The sequence below is a fragment of the Martes martes genome, assembly GCF_963455335.1.
Source record: "Martes martes genome assembly, chromosome: X".
NCBI classification, from domain to species: Eukaryota; Metazoa; Chordata; class Mammalia; order Carnivora; family Mustelidae; genus Martes; species Martes martes.
This window is the reverse complement of record NC_137897.1, coordinates 98,986,954-99,012,915: the sequence shown is the minus strand read 5'-3', so window position 1 is coordinate 99,012,915 and position 25,962 is coordinate 98,986,954. Positions and strand designations below refer to the sequence as shown.

General features: G+C 39.0%; 1 pseudogene across 1 annotated transcript; it reads right to left on the bottom strand.

The window, feature by feature from the left end:
- Positions 1–4,918: 4,918 nt before the first annotated feature.
- LOC308337263 (small ribosomal subunit protein uS5-like) lies at positions 4,919–5,792 on the bottom strand (annotated as a pseudogene). The gene has a single exon. The product of its transcript is annotated as a small ribosomal subunit protein uS5-like (transcript).
- Positions 5,793–25,962: the final 20,170 nt, after the last annotated feature.

Sequence of the window (25,962 nt, the reverse complement as noted above, 5' to 3'; positions counted from 1 at the left end):
TGGGGCTGAATCCCAGGCCCCTGAAATCATGACCTGAACTGAAGGCAGAGGCTTAACCCACTGACCCACCCAGGTGCCCCCAAACATTGATTTTTTTAAATTTTTATTGTGTTATGTTAGTCACCATACAATCCATCATTAGATTTGATGTAGTGTTCCAAGATTCATTGTTTATGTATAACACCCAGTGCTCCATACAATATGCGCCCTCCTTAATACCCACCACCAGGCTCACCCATCCCTCCACCCCAACCCCCCCGATACCTTCAGTTTGTTCCTTGGAGTCCACATTCTTTCATGGTTCATCTGCCCTCCGATTCCCCCCCTTCACTATTCCTTTCCTTCTCCTAATGTTCTCCATGTTATTCCTTCTGTTCGGCAAGTGAAACCATATGATAATTGACTTTCTCTGCTTGACTTATTTCATTCAGCATAATCTCTTTCCAGTCCCATGCATGTTGAGGCAAAAGTTGAGGATTCAAGCTTTCTGATGGCTGAGTTAATATTCTATTGTATATATGGACCACATCTTTATCCATCCATCTGTTAAAGGGTATCTCGGCTGTTTCTACAGTTTGGCTACTATGGACATTGCTGCTATGAACATTGGGGTGCATATGGCCCTTCTTTTCACTACTTCTGTATCTTTGGGGTAGATACTCAGTAATGAAATTGCTGGGTCATACAGTGTTACTATGTGTAATTGGTTTTTGAATTTAAACTTTATTTTATTTTTTCAGTGTTCCAAGTTTCATCTTTATCACCAAACCCAGTGCTCCATGCAATACATTCCCTCTTAATAGTCACCACCAGGCTCACCCAAACCCCATCCCCCTCCCCTCCAAATCCTTCAGTTTGTTTCTCAGAGCCAGAGTCTCTCATGGCTCATCTCCCCCTCTAATTTCCCCCAAATTTCTTCTCCTCTCCTTCTCCCAATGTCCTCTGTGCTATTCCTAATGCTCCACAAGTGAGACCATATGATAATTGACTTTCTCTGCTTGACTTACTTCATTCAGCAAAATCTCCTCCAGTCCCATCTATGTTGGTACAAAAGTTGGGTATTCATCTTTTCTGACGGAGGCATAATATTCTGTTGTATATATGGACCATATTTGCTTTATCCATTCATCTGTTGAAGAGCATCTTGGCTCTTTCCACAGTTTGTCAACTGTGGCCATTGCTGCTATGAACATTGGGGAACAGATGGCCCTTCTTTTCACTACATCTGTATATTTGGCACAAATACCCAGTAGTGCAATTGCAGGGTCATAGGATAGCTCTATTTTTAATTCTTTGAGAAATCTCCGCATTGTTTTCAAAGTGGCTGCACCAACTTGCATTCCCACCAACAGTGTAAGAGGGTTCCCCTTTTTCCACATCCTCTCCAACACTTGTTGTTTATCGTCTTGCTAATTTTGGCCATTCCTACTGATGTAAGGTGGTATCTCAATGTGGTTTTAATTTCAATCTCCCTGATGTCTAATGACAAGGAATTTTTTTTTTCATGTGCCTCCTAGCTATTTGTATGTCTTCATTGGAGAAGCATCTGCTCATGTCTTCTGCCTTTTATTTTTTACCTGATTATTCATTTTCTGGGTGTTGAGATTGAGAAGTTCTTTATAGATCTTGGCTATCAGCCCTTTGTCTATAGTGTCATTTGTGGATATCTTCTCCCATTCCATGGGTTGTCTCTTTGTTTTGTTGACTGTTTCCTTTGCTGTGCAGAAACTTTTGATCTTGATGAATTCCCAAAAGTTCATTTTCACTTTTGTTTCCTTTGCCTTTGGGGACATGTCTTGAAAGGATTTGCTGTGGCCAATGCCAAAGATGTTATTACCTATGATGTCCTCTAGGATTCTGATGGATTGCTGTTCATGTTGAGATCATTCATTCATTTTAAGTTTATCTTTCTGTATTGTGTAAGAAAAATGGTCAAGTTTCATTCTTCTATAGATAGATGTCCAATTTTCCCAACACCATTTACTGAAGAGACTATCTTTTTTCCATGCATATTTTTTTCCTGCTTTGTCAAAGATTAGTTGACCATAGACTTGGGGGTCCATATCTGGGTTCTTTACTCTGTTGCACTGGTCTATGTGTCTGTTTTTGTGCCAGTACCATGCTGTCTTGGTGATCACAGTTATGTAATATAGCTTGAAATCAGGCAACATGATGCCCCCAGCTTTTTCTTTCTCAGCATTTCTTTGGTGATTTGAAATCCTCTCATGTTTCATACGAATTTTAGGATTGTTTGTTCCAGCACTTTGAAGAATGACAATGGTATTTTGATCAAGATGGCATTCAAAGTATAGATGACTCTGGAGAGCATAGACATTTTAACAATGTTTATTCTTCCAAAGCCATGAGCGTGGAGTTTTTTTTGTTTGTTTGTTTGTTTGTTTGTTTTAATCTTTTTGTGTCTTCTTCATTTTCTTTCAGGAGTGTTCTGTAGTTCCTCAAGTAGAGATCCCTTACCTCTTTCGTTAGGTCTATTCCAAGGTATCTTGTGGATTTGGTGCTATTGTAAACAGAATTGATTCTCTGATTTCCCTTTCAACAGTTTCGTTGTTAGTGTATAAGAAAGCAACTGATTTATGTGCATTGATTTTGTATCCTGCCACATTACTGAATTGCTGTATGAATTCTATTCACTTGTGGGTGGAATCTTTTGGTTATTCCACATAAAGCATCCTGTCATCTGCGAAGAGAGAGTTTAACTTCTTCTTTGTCAATTTGAATACACTTTATTTCTTTTTGTTGTCTGACTGCTGTTGCTAGGACTTCTAGTACTACGATTGACAATAGTGGTGAGAATGGACATCCTTGTCATTTTCCTGATCTCAAAGGGAAGGCTGTCAGCTTTTCACCATTGAGAATGATATTTGCTGTGGGTTTTTCATAGATGGATTTCATGAACTTGAGGAATCTTCCCTCTATCCCTACACTTGGAAGACTTTTAATCAGGAATGGATGCTGTATTTTAGCAAATGCTTTTTCTGCATCAATTGAGAGGACTATGTGGTTCTTCTCTATTCTCTTACTAATTTATTCTATTATATTGATTGATTTGTGAATGTTGAAAAACGCTTGCATCCCAGGGATAAATCCCACCTGGTCATAGTGGATAAACTTGTTAATATACTGTTGGATCCCACTAGTTAGGCTCTTCTTGAGAATCTTGGCATCCATATTCATCAGAGTTATTGCTTTGAAATTCTCCTTTTTGATATGGTCTTTGCCTGGATTGGGAATCAAGGTAATGTTTGCTTCATAGAAAGAGTCTGGAAGTTTTCCTTCTGTTTCTATTTTTTGAATGAGACTCGGGAGACTAGGTATTGTTTCTTCTTTGAATGTTTGGTAGAATTCCCCCAAGGAATCCATCAGGTCCTGGACTCTTGTTTTTGGGGAGATTTTTGATCACTGCTTCAATTTTGTTACTAGATATTGTTCTATTCAGGTTGTCAAATCCTTGCTGTTTCAGTCTTCAGTCAGAAGTTTATAGGTTTCCAGGAATGCATCCATTTCTTCTAGGTTGCTTAACTTATTGGTATATAGCTGTTGGCAATAATTTCCAATGATTGTTTCTATTTTCAGTGTTAGTCATGATATCTCCCCTTTCATTCATAATTTTATTAATTTGGGTCCTTTCTCTTTTCTTTAAGATTAGTCTAGCCTTTGGTTTATTAATTTTATTCATTCAATGAAACAGCTTCTAGTTTCATTGATGTGTTCTACTGTATCTCTGATTTCTAACTCACTGATCTCTGCTCTAATCGATTTCCCTTCATGTGCATGGGGATGGCATAATTTGTTGTTGATTCTCCAGTTCTTTAAGATGTAAAGAGAGTTTGTGTATTCAGGAATTTTCTAGTTTTTTGAGTTAGATTTGGATGGCTATGTATTTCCTCCTTAGGACCACCTTTGCCATATGCCATAGGTTTTGGTCTGATGTGTCTTCATTGTCATTGTTTTCCATGAATTGTTTAAGTTGTTCTTTGATTTCCTGGTTGATCCAAACATTCTTGAACAGGATGGTCTTTAGCTTCCAAGTGTTTGAATTCCTTCCAAAATTTTTCTTGTGGTTGAGTTCCACTTTCAAACACTGTGGTCTGAGAATATGCAATGAATAATCTCAGTCTTTTCGTATGGGCTGAGATCTGATGTGTGACCTGGTATGTGGTCTATTCTGGAGAAAGTTCCATGTGCACTTGAGAAGAATGAATATTCAGTTGTTTTAGGGTGAAATGTTCTGTATATATCTACAAGGTCCATCTGTTCCAGTGTGACATTCAAAGCTTTTGTTTCTTTGTTGATTTTCTGCTTAGGTGGTCTATCTATTGCTGAGAATGGCATGTTAAGATCCTCTACAATTAACATATTCTTATCAATGTGTCTTTTTATTTTGCATAACAATTGGCATATGTAGTTGGTGCTCCCATATTGGGGGCAGAGATATTTACAATTGTTAGATCTTTTTGTTGCATAGACACTTTGAGAATGATAGAGTGAACTTCTGTATCTCTGACTACAGTCTTTAGCTTAAAGTCTAATTTGTCAGATAGGAGAATCACTACTCCAGTTTCCTTTGGAGGCCTGTTGTCATGTAAGATTGTTTTCCATTCCTTCACTTTCAGACTGGATGTATCTTTAGGTTCAAAACTTGTTTCTTGTAGACAGCATATGGTTGGGTTCTGCCTTTTATCCAATCTACAACCCTGTGTCATTTTATGGGAGCATTCGGGCCTTTCACATTGAGAGTGATCATTGAAATATAAGCTTTTACTGTCATCCTGTTGTATGTGAAGTCCTTGTTTCTACAGGTTGTCTCTGTAAATTTCTGTTCTATATCACTCTTCATGTCTTTTTTCTTTTTTTTTTTTTAACAAGCTTTAGTTCACTTTATTTTTCTTGTATAAAACTATGTGGTAGCCACAGCTGGAGCCTGGGTCCTCTGCACAGACACTCTGGTGTGGGTCTTCACAAGATGGTCTGTGAACTCCTGATAGGGAGACTTGGTGAACACAGTCTCCTTCCAGAGGTCAGGGGTGAGATAGCTGTAGGTCTTGGAGATGGCATCGAAAGTAGCCTTGGCAAAGTTCCCCAGGGTGGCAGTGCAGCCCCTGGCTGAGGTGTAGCAGTCGTCGATACCAGCCATCAGCAGCAGTTTCTTGGGCACAGGGGCCGAGACAATGCCAGTGCCTCTGGGGGCGGGGATGAGACGCACCAGCGGCCAGTCACCTTGCACGGGACAGTGTGGGGCTTGCCAATCTTGTTCCCCCAGTAGCCTCGCTGCACAGGGATGATGGAAAGCTTGGCCAGAATCATGGCCCCGCGGATGGCAGTGGCTACCTCCTTGGAGCACTTGACACCCAGACCGACGTGTCCATTGTAATCTCCGATGGCGACAAATGCCTTGAACCTGGTCCGCTGGCCAGCGCGCGTCTGCTTTTGCACAGGCATGACCTTCCAGACCTCGTCCTTGAGGGAGGCTCCCAGGAAGAAGTCGATGATCTCAGACTCCTTGATGGGCAAGGAGAAGAGATAGATCTCCTCCAGGGACTTGATCTTCATGTCCTTGACCAGACAGCCCAGCTTGGTGACGGGGATCCACTCCTTGTCCTCGGCCTTGCCCCTGCGAGCTCGGAGGCCTCGGCCCGGCCCCGGCCCCAACCCCGGCCACGGTCCCGGCCCCGGATGCCGCTGCCGAAGCCTCTGCGGAAACCGCCGTGGCCTCCCATTCCAGGGCCCCTGGGCCCTCCAGGCCCTCCCGCAGCACAGGCGTCATCCGCCATTTGGTGTTCTCTTGGAGAGCCATGTCTTTTTTCTTTTATAAGATACCCTTAATATTTCTTGTACTTCTAACTTGCTGGTCACATAATCATTTAGTCTTTGTCAGTCTTGGAAGCTCTTTATCTCTCCATCCATTCTGAATGTAAGCCTTGCCAGATAAAGAATTCTCAGCTGCATGTTCTTCTCATTTAGTGCCCTGAATATGTGTTGCCAGACCTTTCTGGCTTGCCAGGTTTCTGTGGACAGGTCTGACATTCTTCTAATGTTTCTCCCTCTGTAAGTAAGGAATCTCTTCCACCTAGCTGTCCTTGAGACATTTTCTCTGATATTATAATTTGCAAATTTCACAATCACATGCTGGTAGGTCTCTCTACCCTTTTTGATCTTTGGAGGTGTCCTCTCTGCCTCTAGGACATGAGTACTTTTTTCCCATTCCCCAGATTACAGAAATTCTCTTCTAGGATATGTTCAACTGCATCTTCTAGTCCTCTCTCTCTCCACCCCCTAAGGGATCCCAATAATTCTGACACTGGAACATTTCATGGCATCATTAATTTCTCTAATTCTGTTTTCATGACTTCTAATCTGTTTGTTTCAGGCCTCCCCCTGATCCTTCTTTTCTTTTTTATTTATTTATTTATTTGACAGACAGAGATCACAATTAGGCAGAGAGGCAGGCAGAGAGAGAGAGAGAGAGAGAGAGAGAGAGAGAGAGGAGGAAGCAGTCTCCCTGCTAAGCAGAGAGCCCGATGCGGGGCTCGATCCCAGACCCTGGGATCAAGACCTGAGCTGAAGGCAGAGGCTTTAACCCACTGAGCCACCCAGGCACCCCTGATCCTTCTTTTCTTTCAGTTTGTCTTCTAGATCTCAAATTTGATCTTCTCCCTCATTTACTCTAGCTGTTATTGTATATAGATTCGATTGGATCTCACTGACAGTATTTTTAAGTTTTGCCGGATCAGCTCTCACTTCTCCCCTTAGAAATTCTATGTTACCACTAAGGGTTTTCGGCAACCTAGCCATTGTCTGCATATCTGTTATCCTGATTTCTATTTCCAGGATCTTGCTTAGGTCCATATCCAATAGTTCTGCAGCAGAAGTCACAGTTTCTGATTTTTTCCTCTGTTGGGGTTCCTCCTCCTAGTCATTCTGGTGAGAAGTGGTTGAGGCGATATATAGCTGAAAATATCAATCATGATCCAGGCAAGGTGCACTCTGAAAAGTTTCAGAGCAATCAGAAGTCACCACCAAAAAGAAAGAAAGAAAAAAAAAACAGCCAAAATGAGACCAAATAGTAAGATTTATAAAGTAGAAAAACAAAAACAAACAAAAAGACCAAGAAAAGAAAAAAAAGAAAAGAAAAACCCAGGCAAAATGAAACCCACAAATAAGATTTATAAACTACAAAAACAAAAACAAACACACAGAAATACCAACGAAAGGATAATCCCTCAATGTGGGCAAGGAAGGACATTTCAGTTCTTCCTTGGTGTATCTTGTTAACTTTATTAGAGGACCCAACTTTCCAGAGATACAAGGAAATTAGAACTGATATATATATATATATATATATATATATATATATATATATATATAGAGAGAGAGAGAGAGAGAGAGAGATTGAATAGGGAAATAAAAGACTACCTTGAAGCTTTTATCTATCCATATATATTTAAAAAAAGTATATGTGTGAAAAAAATTCAAGTTAAAAAGTTATTATGGAATATGTCATATCAAACAACCAGTTGAAACGGTAAGTAGTTAAAAAAGGAGAGAGAGAGAGAGATTCATGAGAACGAATTTAAAAAGAGAGAGAGAGATAAGTTGTATATACAAAATATACAGGTTGTGGGGCAATACAGGGAGCTTGATATATTGCTTTCCCCTGATGGCAGGGTTTTACAGTTTTATGGGGACCATGTGGTTGTTGTCCTTTTGTACTTTTGGCTTGTCTTCTGGGAGAGGGGCTCTCCTCATTGTTTTTCTATCAATCCTGCTTGGGCTGAGTTGTCCTGCCCCCTCTCAGGGGGCTGCGCTCCATGGAAACCGGTTTTTCAGGCCTCTGTTCTCTGGAGGTTTTTGTTCTTTGGTGGCTTTTCATGCCTTTTCATAGGGTCAGAGCATAGTAAGCTGTCTGCAACCAGACCTCTGCCTTAGAGAGAAGCCACTGTTTGCTCCCCTCTGAATGGTCCGGAACATATAGATTCCCCCTCTGCAAACTCTGTTGAACACTGAAACCTCCCACAGGCAGTGCACATCCACAGCCACTGCCTCAGTGGTTGTCTGAGGTCCCCGCTTATCTCTGTACCCCGGTACTACCAAAACTGCAAGTGATACTGGTCCGGTTGAACCTGGTCCTGGCAGCTGCTGTTCCTGGGACTTCTGACTGGACTCCATGCCCACACCAGATTCACTCAACCCCAGCAGTGGTAGAGGCAGCTGATGCAGCTGGGGTGGCCACAGACCTGGGGACCGCCAACTCCAGCCCATGCCAGACTCTCTCAGGTATGGGCAGGCCTTGGCTGTGGCCATCCTGGGACCATGGCCTTAGGTCCATGCCTGTGGCCACCCAGTCCCAGCAATTGTCCCTTAAGTCTCTTCGTTCTGTTTGAGTGCTCTTATTAATCCCTTCCCATCTCACAGCCACCAGTCTCCAAACTAATGCTGGTCACCAAGTGCAGGGCTTTTTCACATTTGGGCATTACTTTACAATGGCTTATTTCTGGTAGCGACCTCCTTCTGTTTAACACTCCGATATCTGTCCACACACTTCTAACTCCTCTGTACCTCTCCACTGATGATCCTCTACCCTCATAGAGATCCAGAAGTGTATAATCTTACATCTCAGGCTGATTTCATGAGTGTTCAGAGGGCTCTGGTAGATATGTAGCTCAGTTCAGGAGACCAGTTGAAATAGGGTCTCCTACTCCTTCACCATCTTGCCCTTCCACCTAAACACTGAATTTTTTTTAAAGATTTTTTATTCAGGGCCACCTGGGTGACTCAGTTGGTTAAGCATCTACCTTCAGCTCTGGTCATGACCTGTGGGTCCTGAGATCAAGCCCCGCATTTGACTACCTGCTCAGCAGGGTGTCTGCTTCTTTTTCTCTCAAATAAATACAATCTTTTAAAATGTTTTAAAATGAATTTTAAAAATATTATTTATTTATTTTTTTGTTAGAGAGAGAGAGAGAGATAAAGAGAGAGAGATAGAAGCAGGGGAGGGGAGACCCAGGCAGAGGGAGAAACAGGCTCCCCACTGAGCAGAAAGCCTCATACAGGACTTGATCCCAGGACTCCAGGATCATGTCCTGAGCCAAAGGCAAATGCTTAACTGACTGAGCAACCAAGGCATCCCTAAACATTGATTTTATATTCTATTAATTTGATTATCCTCTTTTTTTAAAAAAGATTTTATTTATTTATTTACAGACAGAGATCACAGGTAGGCAGAGAGAGAGAGATGAAGGGAAGCAGGCTCCCTGCTGAGCAGAGAGCCTGATTCATGGCTCAATCCCAGGACCTCGGGATCACGACCCAAGCCGAAGGCAGAGGCTTTAACCCACTGAGCCACCCAGACGCCCCTTGATTATCCTCTTCAGTGACACTAACTATTCATAAAGTTCACTCTTTTATCTTCAGTATCCGTCATTTTTTAAAAATTTTTAATTTATTTCTGTTTTTATTTCTTAAGTTTTTATTTAAATTCCAGTTTGTTAACATACAGTGTAATTTTAGTTTCAGGTGTACAATATAGTGATTCAACACTTCCATACAATATCCAGTGCTCATCACAACTAATGCCCCCCTTAGTCCCATCACCTATTTCCCCCACTTATTTCCCCCATCTCCCCTCTGGTAACTATCAGTTTTTTTCTCTGTAGCCAAGATTCTGCTTCTTGGTTTGCCTCTTTCTCTCTCTTTTGCATTGCTTATGTGTTTTGTATCTAAATTCTACATGTGAATAAAATCATTGTATTTATCTTTCTCTGAATTATTTTGATTAGCATAATACTCTTTAACTCCATCCATGTAATTGTAAATGGCAAGATTTCATTATTTTTTTCATTTTATATATATATATATATATATATATATATAATTTCACATCTTCTGTATCAATTCATAAGTCAAAGGACACTTTGTCTGTTTCCATAGTTTAGCTAATTGTAGAAAATGCTGCTATAAACATCAGGGGGCATGTATACATTTGAATTAGTATTTTTGTATTCTTTGTGTAAATATATAGTAACAAAGTTGCTGGATTATAGGATATTTATCATTTTAAAACAATTTCTTTTTAATCTTTGTTCATGTCCATGTCTTTCTTACTAGTCTTTCTCAAGTCTCATTTTCACACTTTGCTGTGTTCTCAACAGCTTACTTTCCTTTATGTTATTTCAAATTTATGATGGCTTTATTTTTCTCTTCTGTTTTCTTCTTTTGAATTCTGCTGGATCATATTTTATCTTGTTCTATTGTATTACTATATATTCTCTTATTATAACCCTGCTTTGGACTCCTGTTTTATTTTTTCCAGCTATTTTTAATATCTATTAAATGTCTATTTTAATTTCTATTAAATAATATAATGTATATTAAATAATGTCTATTGGATATTCTTTCCTGCTTTGTTGAAGATTAGTTGACCATAGAGTTGAGGATCCATTTCTGGGTTCTCTGTTCTATTCCATTGATCTATGTGTCTGTTTTTCTGCCAACTATTAGGCATTGCTTTCTTTATTCCATCTTAAAACTAACTGTCTAGAAGACTTACATCACTTACAGTTTGAAACTTCTATACTTTAGAGAGTTCATTTACTTAAAATAAGTATCTCTTTATGTATCTATAATAAATATTGAATAACATTTACGTTAAGAAACTCTTGTTTATTTTAATGTTTGGATTTTTTTAAACATGTTACAAACACTTCTCAAATATGTATACTTCTGGTAACTTTAAGCTATATTATTAACCTTCTATCTTACACAACCTTACTCAGTTCATCAAGGAATGTGTAGTTTTGCAAATTATAAATAACCTTTTCAACACTGTAGATTATTTGTGTAGTATCATATACAGACTGCTTGTTTCTTTCTTAATACTGTCACATAGAGTTGTCTAAATTTCTATCATCTAAAAGTTTATAATAATCTCTGTGTGCTAAGCACTGTGTCAAATCAGTTTATTAGCAGCTTTACCAATTTTTTTTTTTAATTTCTTTCCATCATTGATGCCAGCTGTGGTCTAGTTCCAAAATGTCATTTAATAACATAAAACAACTTGAGACAGTGAGATAGATTTTTAACAATTTAATAGTTTCCTTTAATAACTAGGTGTAATTCTACTGCCAGTAAGTATATATGGAGAGGCCTGTGTGTGTGGCTGTAAAGAAGCATATGTGATTATAGATATAGATATATAGGTATATGGGTATACATTGATATAAATAGATTAATAGAATTATCTGTCTTAAATGTAAGCATAAATACAAACATTAAGCTCATTATGGCCTGAAATCCCCACTATATAAATTAATTGGAATACCCTGGATTTATTTACTTTAGTAGAGGGAGTGTAGACTTATTTACCCTATGCAAAAAATAATATGGATCTCTAGGGCACCTAGAGATTTCAGTCTGTTAAGTATCTGCCTTCGGCTCAGGTCATATTTAGGGTCCTGCAATGGGGCTCTGCCTCTGACTCTCTGCTCAGTGAGGAGTCTGCTTCACCCTCTCCCTCTGTCCCTCCCCTCACTCAGGAACACTCTCTCTCTCTCAAATAAATAAAATCGTTTTTTAAAAAAATCTAGATATTCAAGTCCAGATAATAAATATATATATATATATATATATATATAAAACAAATATAACTCTACAATGAATTAAAGTACTTGAGATACCACTTGATGGAATCAGTTATGGAATGGGTTTATTTTCACATTAAAAATTACACTTTAGGGGGCGCCTGGGTGGCTCAGTGGGTTAAAGCCTCTGCCTTCGGCTCAGGTCATGATCTTGGGGTCCTGGGATCGAGCCCCGCATCGGGCTCTCTGCTCAGCGGGGAGCCTGCTTCCCTTCCTCTTTCTCTCTGCCTGCCTCTCTGCCTACTTGTGATCTCTGTCAAATAAATAAAATCTTAAAAAAATATATACTTTAAAATAAGATTTTGTTTGTATTATTCCCAAAGATGTTCATCAAAGTGTTGTTATAAAACATAATCTGGAATGATAAAGTTAATGTAATACATTTCTATGTATTAAATTACATTTACGTAGGGTCTTAATATCACAGAGAAAAAGTTATTGTAATAACTTTAAACAAAAATACAGAACAAAAAAATACATAGTGGTGGTGGTGGTGGTGGTGGTGGTATTAGTACTAGTACTAATGACAGCAGAAGCTAATAGTCACTGGGTAAATTTAAATTTTAAATTTGGATTTATTAAAATCTAAATACTATGAGATCGTTGTATGGATTATTTCATTTTATCTTCACAATAACTTGGAGGAGTACATGGTATTATCATTGTGAGTTTAAATATATGAAAATAAAGATCAAAGAGACTATGTAACTTACTCAAAACTTATAGTTAGAAAGAGAGAGCCAAAATGAAATTAAAACCAATTGATTTAAATAAAAATGCATTTTTTGTGAATGTTGAACCACCCTTTCAACCCAGGAATAAATCAAACTTGTCCATTATGAATAATATTTTAATGTACTGTTGGAGTCTATTGGTTAGTATCATAGTGAATACTTTGACATCCTTGTTCATCAGGGATATTGGTCTGTAATTCTCCTTTTTAATGGGGTCTTTGTCTGGTTTGGGGATCAAGGTATTGCTGGCCTCAAAGAAAGAGTTCGGGAGTTTTCCTTCCATTTTGAAATTTTTTGAAACAGCTTCAGCAGAGTAAGTATTATTTCTTCATTAAATGCTTGGTAGAATTCTCCTGGGAAACCATCTGGCCCTGGAATCTTGTTTTGTGGGAGGTTTGTTATTAGTGCTTTAATTTTCTTTTCTTTTTTTTTTTTCTTTTTTTTTTTTAATTTTTTTTATTTTAATAAACATATAATGTATTTTTATCCCCAGGGGTACAGGTCTGTGAATCGTCTGGTTTACACATTTCACAGCACTCATCATAGCACATACCCTCCCCAATGTCCATTTCCCCACCACCCTCTCCCATCCCCCTTCCCCCCCGCAACCCTCAGTCTGTTTCTTGAGATTGAGTCTTTTATGGTTTGTCTCCCTCCCAATCCCATCTTTTCATTTTTTCTTTTCCTACCTCCCCCCAAACCCCCCCACCTTGCATCTCCACTTCCTCATATCAAAGAGATCATATGATAGTTATATTTCTCCGATTGACTTATTTCGCTAAGCATGATACCCTCTAGTTCCATCCACGTCGTCGCAAATGGCAAGATTTCATGTCTTTTGATGGCTGCATAGTATTCCATTGTGTATATATACCACATCTTCTTTATCCATTCATCTGTTGATGGACATCTAGGCGCTTTCCACAGTTTGGCTATTGTGGACATTGCTGCTATAAACATTCGGGTGCACGTGCCCCTTCGGAGCACCACGTTTGTATCTTTAGGATATATACCCAGGAGTGCAATTGCTGGGTCGTAGGGTAGCTCTATTTTCAGTTTTTTGAGGAACCTCCACACTGTTTTCCAGAGTGGTTGCACCAGCTTGCATTCCCACCAGCAGTGTAGGAGGGTTCCCCTCTCTCCGCATCCTCGCCAGCATCTGTCATTTCTTGACTTGTTAATTTTAGCCATTCTGACTGGTGTGAGGTGGTATCTCATTGTGGTTTTGATTTGTATTTCCCTGATGCCGAGTGATGTGGAGCATTTTTTCATGTGTCTGTTGGCCATCTGGATGTCTTCCTTGCAGAAATGTCTGTTCATGTCCTCTGCCCATTTCTTGACTGGATTATTTGTTCTTTGGGTATTGAGTTTGATAAGCTCTTTATAGATTTTGGATACGAGCCCTTTATCTGCTATGTCGTTTGCAAATATCTTCTCCCATTCTGTCAGTTGTCTTTTGGTTTTGTTAACTGTTTCCTTTGCTGTGCAAAAGCTTTTGATCTTGATGAAATCCCAATAGTTCATTTTTGCCCTTGCTTCTGTTGCCTTTGGCGATGTTCCTAGGAAGAAGTTGCTGCGGTTCAGGTCAGAGAGGTTGCTGCCTGCATTGTCCTCAAGGATTTTGATAGATTCCTTTAGTGCTTTAATTTTCTTGCTGATTATGGATCTGTTCAAATTTTCTGTTTCTTTCTGTTTCAGTCTGGTAGTTTTTTTTTTTCTTTGATTTATTTTAATTAAAAACAAAGTCTGAAACCATAGTATTCCTTCTTTAAAAAAGGTCTCTTATTTTCATCTTTTAAAAAATTTATTGATTTTTAAAATTTCTTAATTGTGTTATAGTAGTCACCATACTGTACATCATTAACTTTAATTTTTATTTTTTTTTTATTTTCAGCGTAATAGTACTCATTGCTTTTGCACCACACCCAGAGCTCTATGCAATATGTGCCCTCCCTAATACCTACCACCTGGTTCCCCCAACATCCCACCCTCCACCCCTTCAAAACCCTCAGGTTGTTTTTCAGAGTCCATAGTCTCTCATGGTTCACCTCCCCTTCCATTTTCCTCAACTCCCTTCTCTCCATCTCCCCATGTCCTCCATGTTATTTGTTATGCTCCACAAATAAGTGAAACCGTATGATAATTGGCTTTCTATGCTTGACTTATTTCACTCAGCATAATCTCTTCAGTCCCGTCCATGTTGCTACAAAAGTTGGGTATTCATCCTTTCTGATGGAGGCATAATACTCCAGAGTGTATATGGACCACATCTTCCTTATCCATTTGTCCATTGAAGGGCATCTTGGTTCTTTGCACAGTTTGACGACTGTGGCCATTGCTGCTATAAACATTGGGGTACAGATTGCCCTTCATTTCACTACATCTGTATCTTTGGGGTAAATACCCAGTAGTGCAATTGCAGGGTCATAGGGAAGCTCTATTTTTCATTTCTTGAGAAATCTCCACACTCTCCTCCAAAGTGGCTGCACCAACTTGCATTCCCACCAACAGTGTAAGAGGGTTCCCCTTTCTCCACATCCTCTCCAACACACGTTGTTTCCTGTCTTGCTAATTTTGGCCATTCTAACTGGTGTAAGGTGGTATCTCAACGTGGTTTTAATTTTAATCTCCCTGATGGCTAGTGATGATGAACATTTTTTCATGTTTCTGGTAGCCATGTGTATGTCTTCATTGGAGAAGTGTCTGTTCATATCTTCTGCCCATTTTTTGATATGATTATCACTTTTGTGTGTGTTGAGTGTGAAGAGTTCTTTATAGATCGTGGATATCAGCCCTTTGTCTGTAGTGTCATTTGAGAATATCTTCTCCCATTCCGCGGGTTGCCTTGTTGTTTTGTTAACTGTTTCCTTTGCTGTGCAGAAGCTTTTGATCTTGATGAAGTCCCAAAAGTTCATTTTCGCTTTTGTTTCCTTTGCCTTTGGAGACATAGCTTGAAAGAAGTTGTTGTGGATGATATCGAAGAGGTTACTGCCTATGTTCTCCTCTAGGATTCTGATGTATTCCTGTCTCATGTTGAGGTCTTTTATCCATTTCGAGTTTATCTTTGTGTATGGTGTAAGAGAATGGTCGAGTTTCATTCTTCTACATATAGCTGTCCAGTTTTCCCAGCACCATTTATTGAAGAGACTGTCTTTTCTCCACTATATATTTTTTCCTGCTTTGTCGAAGATTATTTGACCATAGAGTTGAGGGTCCATATCTGGGAGCTCTACTATGTTCCGCTGATCTATGTGTCTGTTTTTGTGCCAGTACCATGCTGTGTTGGTGATCACAGCTTTGTAGTAAAGCTTGAAATCAGGGAACGTGATGCCCCCAGTTTTGTTTTTCTTTTTCAACACTTCCTTAGCAATTTGGGGTCTCTTCTGATTTCATACAAATTTTAGGATTATTTGCTCCAGCTCTTTGAAAAATACCAGGGGAATTTTGATCGGAATGGCATTAAAAGTATAGATTGCTCTGGGCAGTATAGACATTTTAACAATGTTTAATCTTCTGATCCAAGAGAATGGAATGGTTTTCCATCTTTTGGTGTCTTCTTCAATTTCATTCATGAGTGTTCTGTAGTTCCTCCAGTACAGATCCTTTACCTCTTGGTTAGGTTTATTCCCAGGTATCTTATGGTTCTTGATGCTATAGTAAATGGAATTGGTTCTCTAATTTCCCTTTCTGTATTTTCATTGTTAGTGTATAAGAAAGCCACTGATTTCTGTACATTGACTTTGTATCCTGCCACGTTACTGAATTGCTGTATGAGTTCTAGTAGTTTGGGGGTGGAGTCTTTTGGGTTTTCAATATAAAGAATCATGTGATCTGCGAAGAGAGAGATTTTGACTTCTTCATTGCCAATTTGGATACATTTTATTTCTCTTTGTTGTCTGATTGCTGTTGCTAGGACTTCTAATACTATGTTGAACAAGAGTGGTGAGAGTGAGCATCCTTGTCATGTTCCTGATCTCAGTGGGAATGCTGCGAGCTTTTTCTCATTGAGGATGATATTTGCTGTGGGTCTTTCATAGATAGATTTGATGAAGTTCAGGAATGTTCCCTCTATCCCTATACTTTGAAGCATTTAATCAGGAATGGATGCTAGATTTTGTCAAATGTTTTTTTCTGCATCAATTGAGAGGACCATGTGGTTCTTCTCTCTTATTGATTTGTTCTATCACATTGATTGATTTGTGAATGTTGAACCATCCTTGTAACCCAGGGATGAATCCCACTTGGTCATGGTGGATAATCTTTATAATGTGCTGTTGGATCCTGTTTGCTAGGATCTAGGTGAGAATGTTAGCATCCATATTCATCAGTGATATTGGTCTGAAATTCTCCTTTTTGGTGGGGTCTTTGCCTGGTTTGGGGTCAGGATAATGCTGGCTTCATAAAAAGAGTCTGGAAGTTTTCCTTCTGCTTCAATTTTTTGAAACAGCTTCAGGAGAATAGGTGTTATTGCTTCTTTCAAAGTTTGGTAGAATTCCCCAGGGAATCTGTCAGGTCCTGGGCTCTTGTGTTTTGGGAGGTTTGTGATCACTGCTTCAATTTCATTACAAGATATTGGTCTATTCAGGGTGTCAATTTCTTCCTGGTTCACTTTTGGGAGTTTATAGATTTCCAGGAGTGCATCCATTTCATCTAGGTTGCTTAGCTTATTGGCATATAACTGTTGATAATAACGTCTGACGATTGTTTCTACTTCCTTAGTGTTAGTTGTGATCTCTCCCTTTTCATTCATAATTTCATTAATTAGAGCTTTCTTTCTTTTCTTTTGGATTAGTGTGGCCAATGGTTTATTGATATTATTGATTCTTTCAAAAAACCAGCTTCAAGTTTCATTGATACGTTCTACTGTATCTCTGGTTTCTACCTCATTGATCTCTGCTCTAATCTTGATTATTTCCCTTCTTGTGTGTGGAGTTGGTTTGATTTGTTGTTGATTCTCCAGTTCTTTAAGGTGTAGAGACAGCTGGTATATTCTGGATTTTTCAATTTTTTTTGAGGGAGGCTTATATGGCTATGTATTTCCCCCTTAGGGCCGCCTTTGCTGTATCCCATAGGTTTTGGACCGAAGTGTCTTCATCCTCATTGGTTTCCATGAATTGTTTAAGTTCTTCTTTGATCTCCTGGTTGATCAAAGCATCCTTAAGCATGGTGGTCTTTAGCTCCCAGGTGTTTGAGTTCCTTCTAAACTTTTCCTTGTGATTGAGCTCCAGTTTCAAAGCATTGTGATCTGAGAATAAGCAGGGAATAATCTCAGTCTTTTGGCATCAGTTGAGTCCTGATTTGTGACGCAGTATGTGGTCTATTCTGGAGAAGGTTCCATGTGCACTTGAGAAGAATGAGTATTCTGTTGTTTTAGGGTGGAATGTTCTGTATATATCTTTGAGGTCCATCTGGTCCAATGTGTCATTCAATGCTCTTGTTTCTTTATTGATTTTCTGCTTGGATGATCTATTACTGAGAGATGCATGTTAAGATCTCCTACTATTAATGTATTCACATCAATATGACTCTTTATCTTGATTAATAGTTTTCTTATGTAATTGGCTGCTCCCATATTGGGGGCATAGATATTTACAATTGTTAGATCATCTTGGTGGATAGTCCCTTTAAGAATGATGTAGTGTCCTTCTGTATCTCTGACTACAGTCTTTAGTTTAAAATCTATTTTATCTAATATGAGAATTACTACCACAGCATTCTTTTGAGGCCCTTTGGCATGAAAGATGGTTCTCCATCCCTTCACTTTCAATCTGGATGTATATTTAGGTTTCAAATGGGTCTCTTGTAGACAACATATGGATGGGTCCTGTCGTTTTATCCAATCTGCAACCCTGTGTCATTTTATGGGCGCATTTAGGCCATTCACATTGAGAGTGATTATTGATAGATACATTTTTATTGACATCATTTTATCTTTGAGGTCTTTCTTTCTGTAGATTGTCTCTATATTTCTGTTCAATGATATTTTTAGGATTTTTTCTCTTTTATAGAACCCCCCCCCCTTAATATTTCCTGCAGTGTCGGCTTGGTGGTTGCATAGTCTTTTAAGCCTTGCCAGTCTCGGAAACTCTTTATCTCTCCATCCATTTTGAATGTCAGTCTTGCTGGATCAAGAATTCTTGCTGCATGTTCTTCTCATTTAGTGCCCTAAATATATCTTGCCAGCCCTTTCTGGCTTGCCAGGTCTCTGTGGACAGGTCTGATGTTATTCTGATGGGCTTTCTTCTGTACGTAAGGAGCCTCTTTGTCCTAGCTGCTTTCAAGAGGGTCTGCCTTCAATTATAATTCTTCTTTCTTACCATCAGGTGTCTCAAAGACTTTCGAGAATCTATAATCTTGGGGGGAAACCGTTCTGCCTCTAGTACATGAACGCTGGTTCCATTCGTGAGATTGGGAAAATTTGCATGGAAAACTTGTTCTAGTATATCTTCTAAACGTCTTTCTTTCTCCTCCCCTTCAGGGATTCCAATAATTCTGATGTTAGAACGTTTCATGGCATCATTTATTTCCCTGATTTTGTTTTCGTGGCTTCTAAGCTGTTTGTTCCAGGCTTCCTCCTGATCCTTTCTCTCTAACTGTTTGTCCTCCAGATCACTAATTCTATCTTCTGTCTCAGTTACCCTAGCTTTTAGAGAATTTAGATTAGATTGGAACTCATTTAGAGTATTTTGAACATCATCCCTGGTGGCCTTCAGTTCTGCCCCAATCAATTCCATTTGGTCATCCATGGCTTTCTCCAACCTAGCTATTTCATGGATAATTGTTAGCTTGAATTCCCTTTCTGACATATTTTCTGTGTCAATAGCCATTGACTCTGTGCAGAAGGCCCGTCCTCTGTATTTTTCTTCTGTTTGGCATTCCTCTTCCTTGTCATTTTAGTGGGAGATGGCTGAACAGATGTAGCTGGATGTATCGACCGTGGTGCAGTCAAGGTGCACCCTGAAACGCTTCCGAGCAATCAGGATTCCCCACCCAAATGAGAGAAAAAAGAAAAGAAAAAGAATAAAAGAGAGAGAGCGAGACAGAGAAAAAAAAAGGGGGGGGAAGATAAAAGAGAAGGCTCAGCCCAAATGGGCCCCAAGGTAAGATTTATGAAGTACACAAATAAAAACAGACAAACAAAAAGACTGATAAAAGTATATGACAAGAGAAAAAAATATACATATATATATATAAAAGCAAAAAAAGGAAGAACCTCGTCAAAAAGAACCCCAAGTATAAGATTTATATACTATCAGGATAGACACAAATACACAGAAACGCTGGCAGAAGAAAAAGTTGGGAAAGTGGTTATAAATTCTCAGTGTGTGCGAGGAAGTTTATTTTGAATCTTCCTGGATGTATCTTGATATCTTTTTTAAAGGACTGAACTTTCATAAGATAAAGGGGGATTAAAATTGGTTTACCTATGGGGTAGCATTGGTTGGGTAAAGGGGATTACCTTGAAGTTTAACTCTATATGAATATTAGAAAATAAAAATAAACAAAGAATAAGCTAGACTAAACTAAACTAAAATTAAAAAAAATAGAATAGCGAAAGAAAAACACGGGTATATGTATTAAAAAGTTCAGGTTAAAAGGTTATTATGGAATTTGATGTACTGGACATTTCACTGTGATGGTAAATAGGTTAAAATATTATCTATATAAAAAAAATAAACCAGAGTAGTGGGAAGGAGTTAAAAATAAATGTTGTATCTATGAAGTAGTGGTGGTTGTTCTCTTGTTGTCTTTTTTTTTTTTTTTCTGGTTGGTTTTCTGTTGGAGGGGCATGCCACTTGGGTTTTCAGTCAATGATGTTCCCTGAGTTAAGTCCTCCCGCCCTCCTCAAGGGGGTGGTCTCTGAGGAAACCAGTTTTTCAGGCTTTTGTTCTCTGGAAGTTTTTATGTGTTTTCATTTGTTTTCTCTCCCCTTGACAGCTTTTGATGTTTTTTGGAGGTTTAGAGGAAAGCAAATGGCACCCCAACCTCCCTCTCAGAGAGAAGCCTCAGTCTGTTCCCCTGTGGGTGCTGCAGCCCCTCGGCTGCTGGCAGAGCAGTGTCTGAGTCGCGGTCCGTGGGGACGCAGGAACTCTTGCTTGTACGCAAAACCACAGCAGTGGTGGCTGTTTGGGCAGCTCCAGACTGCCACAGAAGTTCCAAGCAGCGATCATACACTGAGATTTTCCTGCTGGCCCAGGCTGGGAGTGCCTGGTCTTTTCGGGTCCGAGATCACTGGGCTTCGCGCACCTCTCCCAGGGGAGGGTGTGGGGTGCGCACGTCTCAGGCTCTGATAGCACAGGACGGCGTTCTGCCATCTGGCAAGGCTCTCCACCTCTCACGGGAGCCGGACCCCATGGTTCTCTCATTGTTCATCTCCCCTTCTGATTTGCAACACCCCCATCATTTTTCCCTTCCTTCTCCTAATGTCATCCATGGTATTCCTTATATTTCACAAATAACAGAAACCAAATGAAAACTGACTTTTTGTACTAGACTTATTTCACTTAGCATAATCTCCTCTAGTCTCATGCATGTTGATGCAAAAGTTGGGTATTCATCCTTTCTGATGGCTGAGTAATATTTCATTGTATATATGGACCACATCTTCTTTATCTATCCTTCTGTTGAAGGGCATCTGGTCTCTTTCCACAGTTTGGCTATCGTGGACATTGCTGCTATGAACATTGTGGTGCATATGGCCCTTCTTTTCACTACATCTGTATTTTTGTGGTAAATACCCAGTAGTGTAACTCCAGGTCATAGGGTAGCTCTATTTTTAATTTTTTGAGGAATTTCCACAGTTTTCCAAAGTGGCTGTACCAACTTGCATTCCCACCAACAGTGTAAGAGGATTCCCCTCTCTCCACATACTCACCAACATTTGCTTTTTCCTGCCTTCTCAATTTTTGTCATTATAATTGGTGTAAGATCATATCTCAATGTTGTTTTGATTTAAATTTCCCTGGTGGCTAATAATAATAAATATTTTCTCATGTGTCTGTTAGCCTTTTGTATGTTTTCTTTGGAGAAGTGTCGGTTTATGTTTTTTGTTCATTTATTGACTTGATTAATTTTTGGGGGATGTTGAGTTTGAGAACTTTTTTTAATAGATCTTGGCTATCAGCCCTTTGTCTGCAGTGTCAATTATAAATACCTTCTCCCATTCCGTGGGTTGCCTCTTCGTTTTGTTGACTGTTTCCTTTGTTGTGCAGAAGCTATTTATCTTGATGAAATCCCAAAAGTTCTTTTTCACTTCTGTTTCCTTTGCCTGTGGAGACTTGTCTTGAAAGAAGTTGCTGTGACTGATGTTGAAGAGGTTACTGCTTATTTTCTCCTCTAGGATTCTGATGGATTCCTGTCTCACATTGAGGTCCTTCATCCATTTTGAGTTTATGTTCGTGTATGGTGTAGGAGTAAGGTCGTGCTTCATTCTTCTGTATATAGCTGTCCAATTTTTCCAACACCATTTATTGAAGAGACTGTTCTTTTTCCATTGCCTATTTTTTCCTGGTTTGCCAAAGATTACTTGACCATAGAGTTGAGGGTCCCTATCTGGGCTCTCTACTCTGTTCCATTGGTCTATGTGTCTGTTTTTGTGCTAGCACTATGTTGTTTCGGTGATCACAGCTTTGTAATAATGCTTGAAATTGGGCGACTTGATGCCCCCAGCTTTGTTTTTTCTTTTTTGTTTTTCTTTTCTTTTTCAACATTTCCTTGGCAATTTGAGATCTTTTCTGGTTCCATACAGATTTTAGGATTGTTTGTTCCAGCCCTTTGAGAAATGCTGATGGTATTTTGATCGGGATGGTGTTGAAAGTATAGATTGCTCTGGGTAGCATAAACATTTTAACAATATTTGTTTATTCTTCTGATCCATGAGCATGGGATGGTTTTCCATCTTTTTGTATCTTCTTCAATTTCTTTCATAAGTGTTACATAGTTCCTAAAGTATAGGTACTTTTCCTCTTCTGTTAGGTTTATTCCAAGCTATCTTATGGGTTTTGGTGTTATTTTTAAATGCAATCGATTCTCTAATTTCCCTTTCTACAGGTTCATTGTTAGTGTGTAAGAAAGCAACTGATTTCTGTGCATTGGTTTTGTATCCTACCACATTACTGAATTGCTGTATGAGTTCTAATCATTTGGGGGAGTGGAGTTCTTAGGTTTTCCACATAAAATATCCTGTCAACTGTGAAGAGAGAGAGTTTGACTTCTTCATTGCCAATTTGAAAATCTTTTATTTATTTATTTATTTTTTTGTTTTCTAATCACTGTTGCTAGGACTTCTAGTACTATGTTGGACAATAGTGGTGAGAGTGGGCATCCTCATCGTATTTCTGACCTTAAGTGAAAGGCTCTCAGTTTTTCCACATTGACAATGATATTTGCTGTGGGATTTTCATACATGGATTTTATTAAATTGAGGAATGTTCTCTAATCCCTATACTCTGAAGAGTTTTAATCAGGAACAGATGCTGTGTTTTATCAAATGCTTTTTCTGCATCAGTTGAGAAAAACATGTAGTTCTTCTCTCTTCTCTTATTAATTTGTTCTATCTCGCCACATGCAGAAAAATGAAATTGGACTATTTCCTTACACCACACACAAAAATAGACTCAAAATGGATGAAGGACCTCAATGTGAGAAAGGAATCTATCAAAATCCTTGAGGAGAATGCAGGCAGCAACCTCTCTGACCTGAACCGCAGCAACTTCTTCCTAGGAACATCGCCAAAGGCAACAGAAGCAAGGGCAAAAATGAACTATTGGGATTTCATCAAGATCAAAAGCTTTTGCACAGCAAAGGAAACAGTTAACAAAACCAAAAGACAACTGACAGAATGGGAGAAGATATTTGCAAACGACATATCAGATAAAGGGCTAGTATCCAAAATCTATAAAGAGCTTATCAAACTCAACTCCCAAAGAACAAATAATCCAATCAAGAAATGGGCAGAGGACATGAACAGACATTTCTGCAAAGAAGACATCCAGATGGCCAACAGACACATGAAAAAATGCTCCACATCACTCGGCATCAGGGAAATACAAATCAAAACCACAATGAGATACCACCTCACACCAGTCAGAATGGCTAAAATTAACAAGTCAAGAAATGACAGATGCTGGTGAGGATGCGGAGAGAGGGGAACCCTCCTACACTGCTGGTGGGAATGCAAGCTGGTGCAACCATTCTGGAAAACAGTGTGGAGGTTCCTCAAAAAACTGAAAATAGAGCTACCCTATGACCCAGCAATTGCACTACTGGGTATATATCCTAAAGATACAAACGTGGTGCTCCGAAGGGGCACATGCACCCAAATATTTATAGCAGCAATGTCCTCAATAGCCAAACTGTGGAAAGAGCTTAGATGTCCATCAACATAAAAAAAATATGTATTTATTGAGAGAGACTACTAAAACAAATGTGATCGATGTTAATATTCAGAAAAAATAAAAAGATGGGATTGGGAGGGAGACAAACCATGAAAAACTCAATCTCATAAAACAGACTGAGGGTTGCTGGGGGGAGGGGGGAGGGGAGAGGGTGTTGGGGAAATGGACATTGGGGAGGATATGTGCTATGATGAGTGCTGTGAAATGTGTAAACCTGGCGATTCACAGACCTGTACCCCTGGGGATAAAAATACATTATATGTTTATTAAAATTAAAAAAAAATGTTCTATCTCATTGATTGCTTTGTGAATATTGAATCACCCATGCATTCCAGGGATAAATCACATCTGGTTGTAGTGGATAATCCTTTTAATGTACTGTTGGATACTATTAACTGGGATCTTGTTAAGAATCTTGGTATCCATGGGGGCGCCTGGGTGGCTCAGTGGGTTAAGGCCGCTGCCTTCAGCTCAGGTCATGATCCCAGCGTCCTGGGATCGAGCCCCGCATCGGGCTCTCTGCTTATCAGGGAGCCTGCTTCCTGCTTCCTCCCTTCTCTCTCTGCCTGCCTCTCTGCCTACTTGTCATCTGTCTGTCAAATAAATAAATAAAATCTTAAAAAAAAAGAATCTTGGTATCCATATTCATCCATATTTGTCTTAACTACTGCTTTTGGAAAATGTCTTTGTCTGGTTTTGGGATCAAGGTAATGCTGACCTCATGATAAGAGTCTGGAAGTTTTCCTTCTGTTTCTATTTTTTTGGAACAGTTTCAGTAGACCAGGTATTATTTCTTCTTTGAATGTTTAGTAGAATTATACAGGGAGTCCATCAAGTCCTGGACTCTTCTTTTGGGGGAAGTTTTTGATCACTGCTTCAATATTGTTACTGGTTATTTGTCTGTTCAGGTTTTCAATTTCTTTCTGTTTCAGTCTTGGAAGCTTATAGGTTTCCAGGAAGGCATCCATTTCTTCTAGGTTGCTAACTTATTGGGATATAACTGGTGATAATAATTTCTGATGGTTGTTTCTATTTCCTTGGTGTTAGTCATGATCTCTCTTTTCATTCATAATTTTATTAGTTTGTTTCCTCTCTCTTTTATTTTGGATTAGTTTGTCCAGGGCTTATCGATCTTATTGATTTTTTCAAAGAACCAGCTTCTAGTTTCATTGATGTGTTCTACTGTATTTCTGATTTCTAATTCAATGATCTCTAATCTTAATTATTTCCCTTCTCCTGTGTGGGTTGGACTTAATTTGTTGTTGATTCTCCAGTTCTTTAAGGTGTAAAGAGAATTTGTGTACTCAGGATTTTTCTAGTTTTCTTGAGTGAGGTTTGGATAGCTATGTATTTCCCCCTTAGGACAGCCTTTGCTGTATCCCATAGGTTTTGGACCAATGTGTTTTTGTTCTCATTGGTTTTCATGAATTGTTTAAGTTCTTCTTTGATTTCCTCATTGACCCAAACTTTCTTGAGCAGAATGGTCTTTAGCTTCCAAGTATTTGAATTTCTTCTAAATATTTTCTTGTTATTAAACTCCATTTTCAAAGCTTTGTGGCCTGACAATATGCATGGAATAATCTAAATCTTTTGGTGTGAGTTGAGACCTGATTTGTGACCCAGTATGTAGTCTATGCTAGAGATAGTTCTGTGTGCACTTGAGAAGAATGAGTATCATGTTGTTTTAGGGTGGAATGTTCTGTATATATCTATAAGGTCCATCTGGTCCAGTGTACCATTCTTTGTTGACTTTCTATTTAGATGATCTCTTTATTGCTATAAGTGGAGTATTTAGGTCCCCTACAATTAGACTATTCTTATCAATATGTCTCTTTATTTTGATTAACAGGTGGCTTATGTAGTTGGCTGCCCCCATGTTGGGGGCAGAGGTTTTACAATTGTTAGATATCCTTGTTGGATAGACTCTTTAAGAATGATATAGTGTCCTTCTGTATCTCTGACTACAGTCTTTATCTTAAAATGTAATTTGTGTGATAGGAGAATTGCTACCCCAGCTTTCTTTTAAGGTCTTATCCAACTCAACACCCAAAATACAAATAACCTGATGAATAAATTGGCAGAAGAAATAAACAGACATTTCTCCAAAGAAGACATAGAAATGGCCAACAGACACATGAAAAAATGCTCCCCATCACTTCTCATCAGGGAAATACA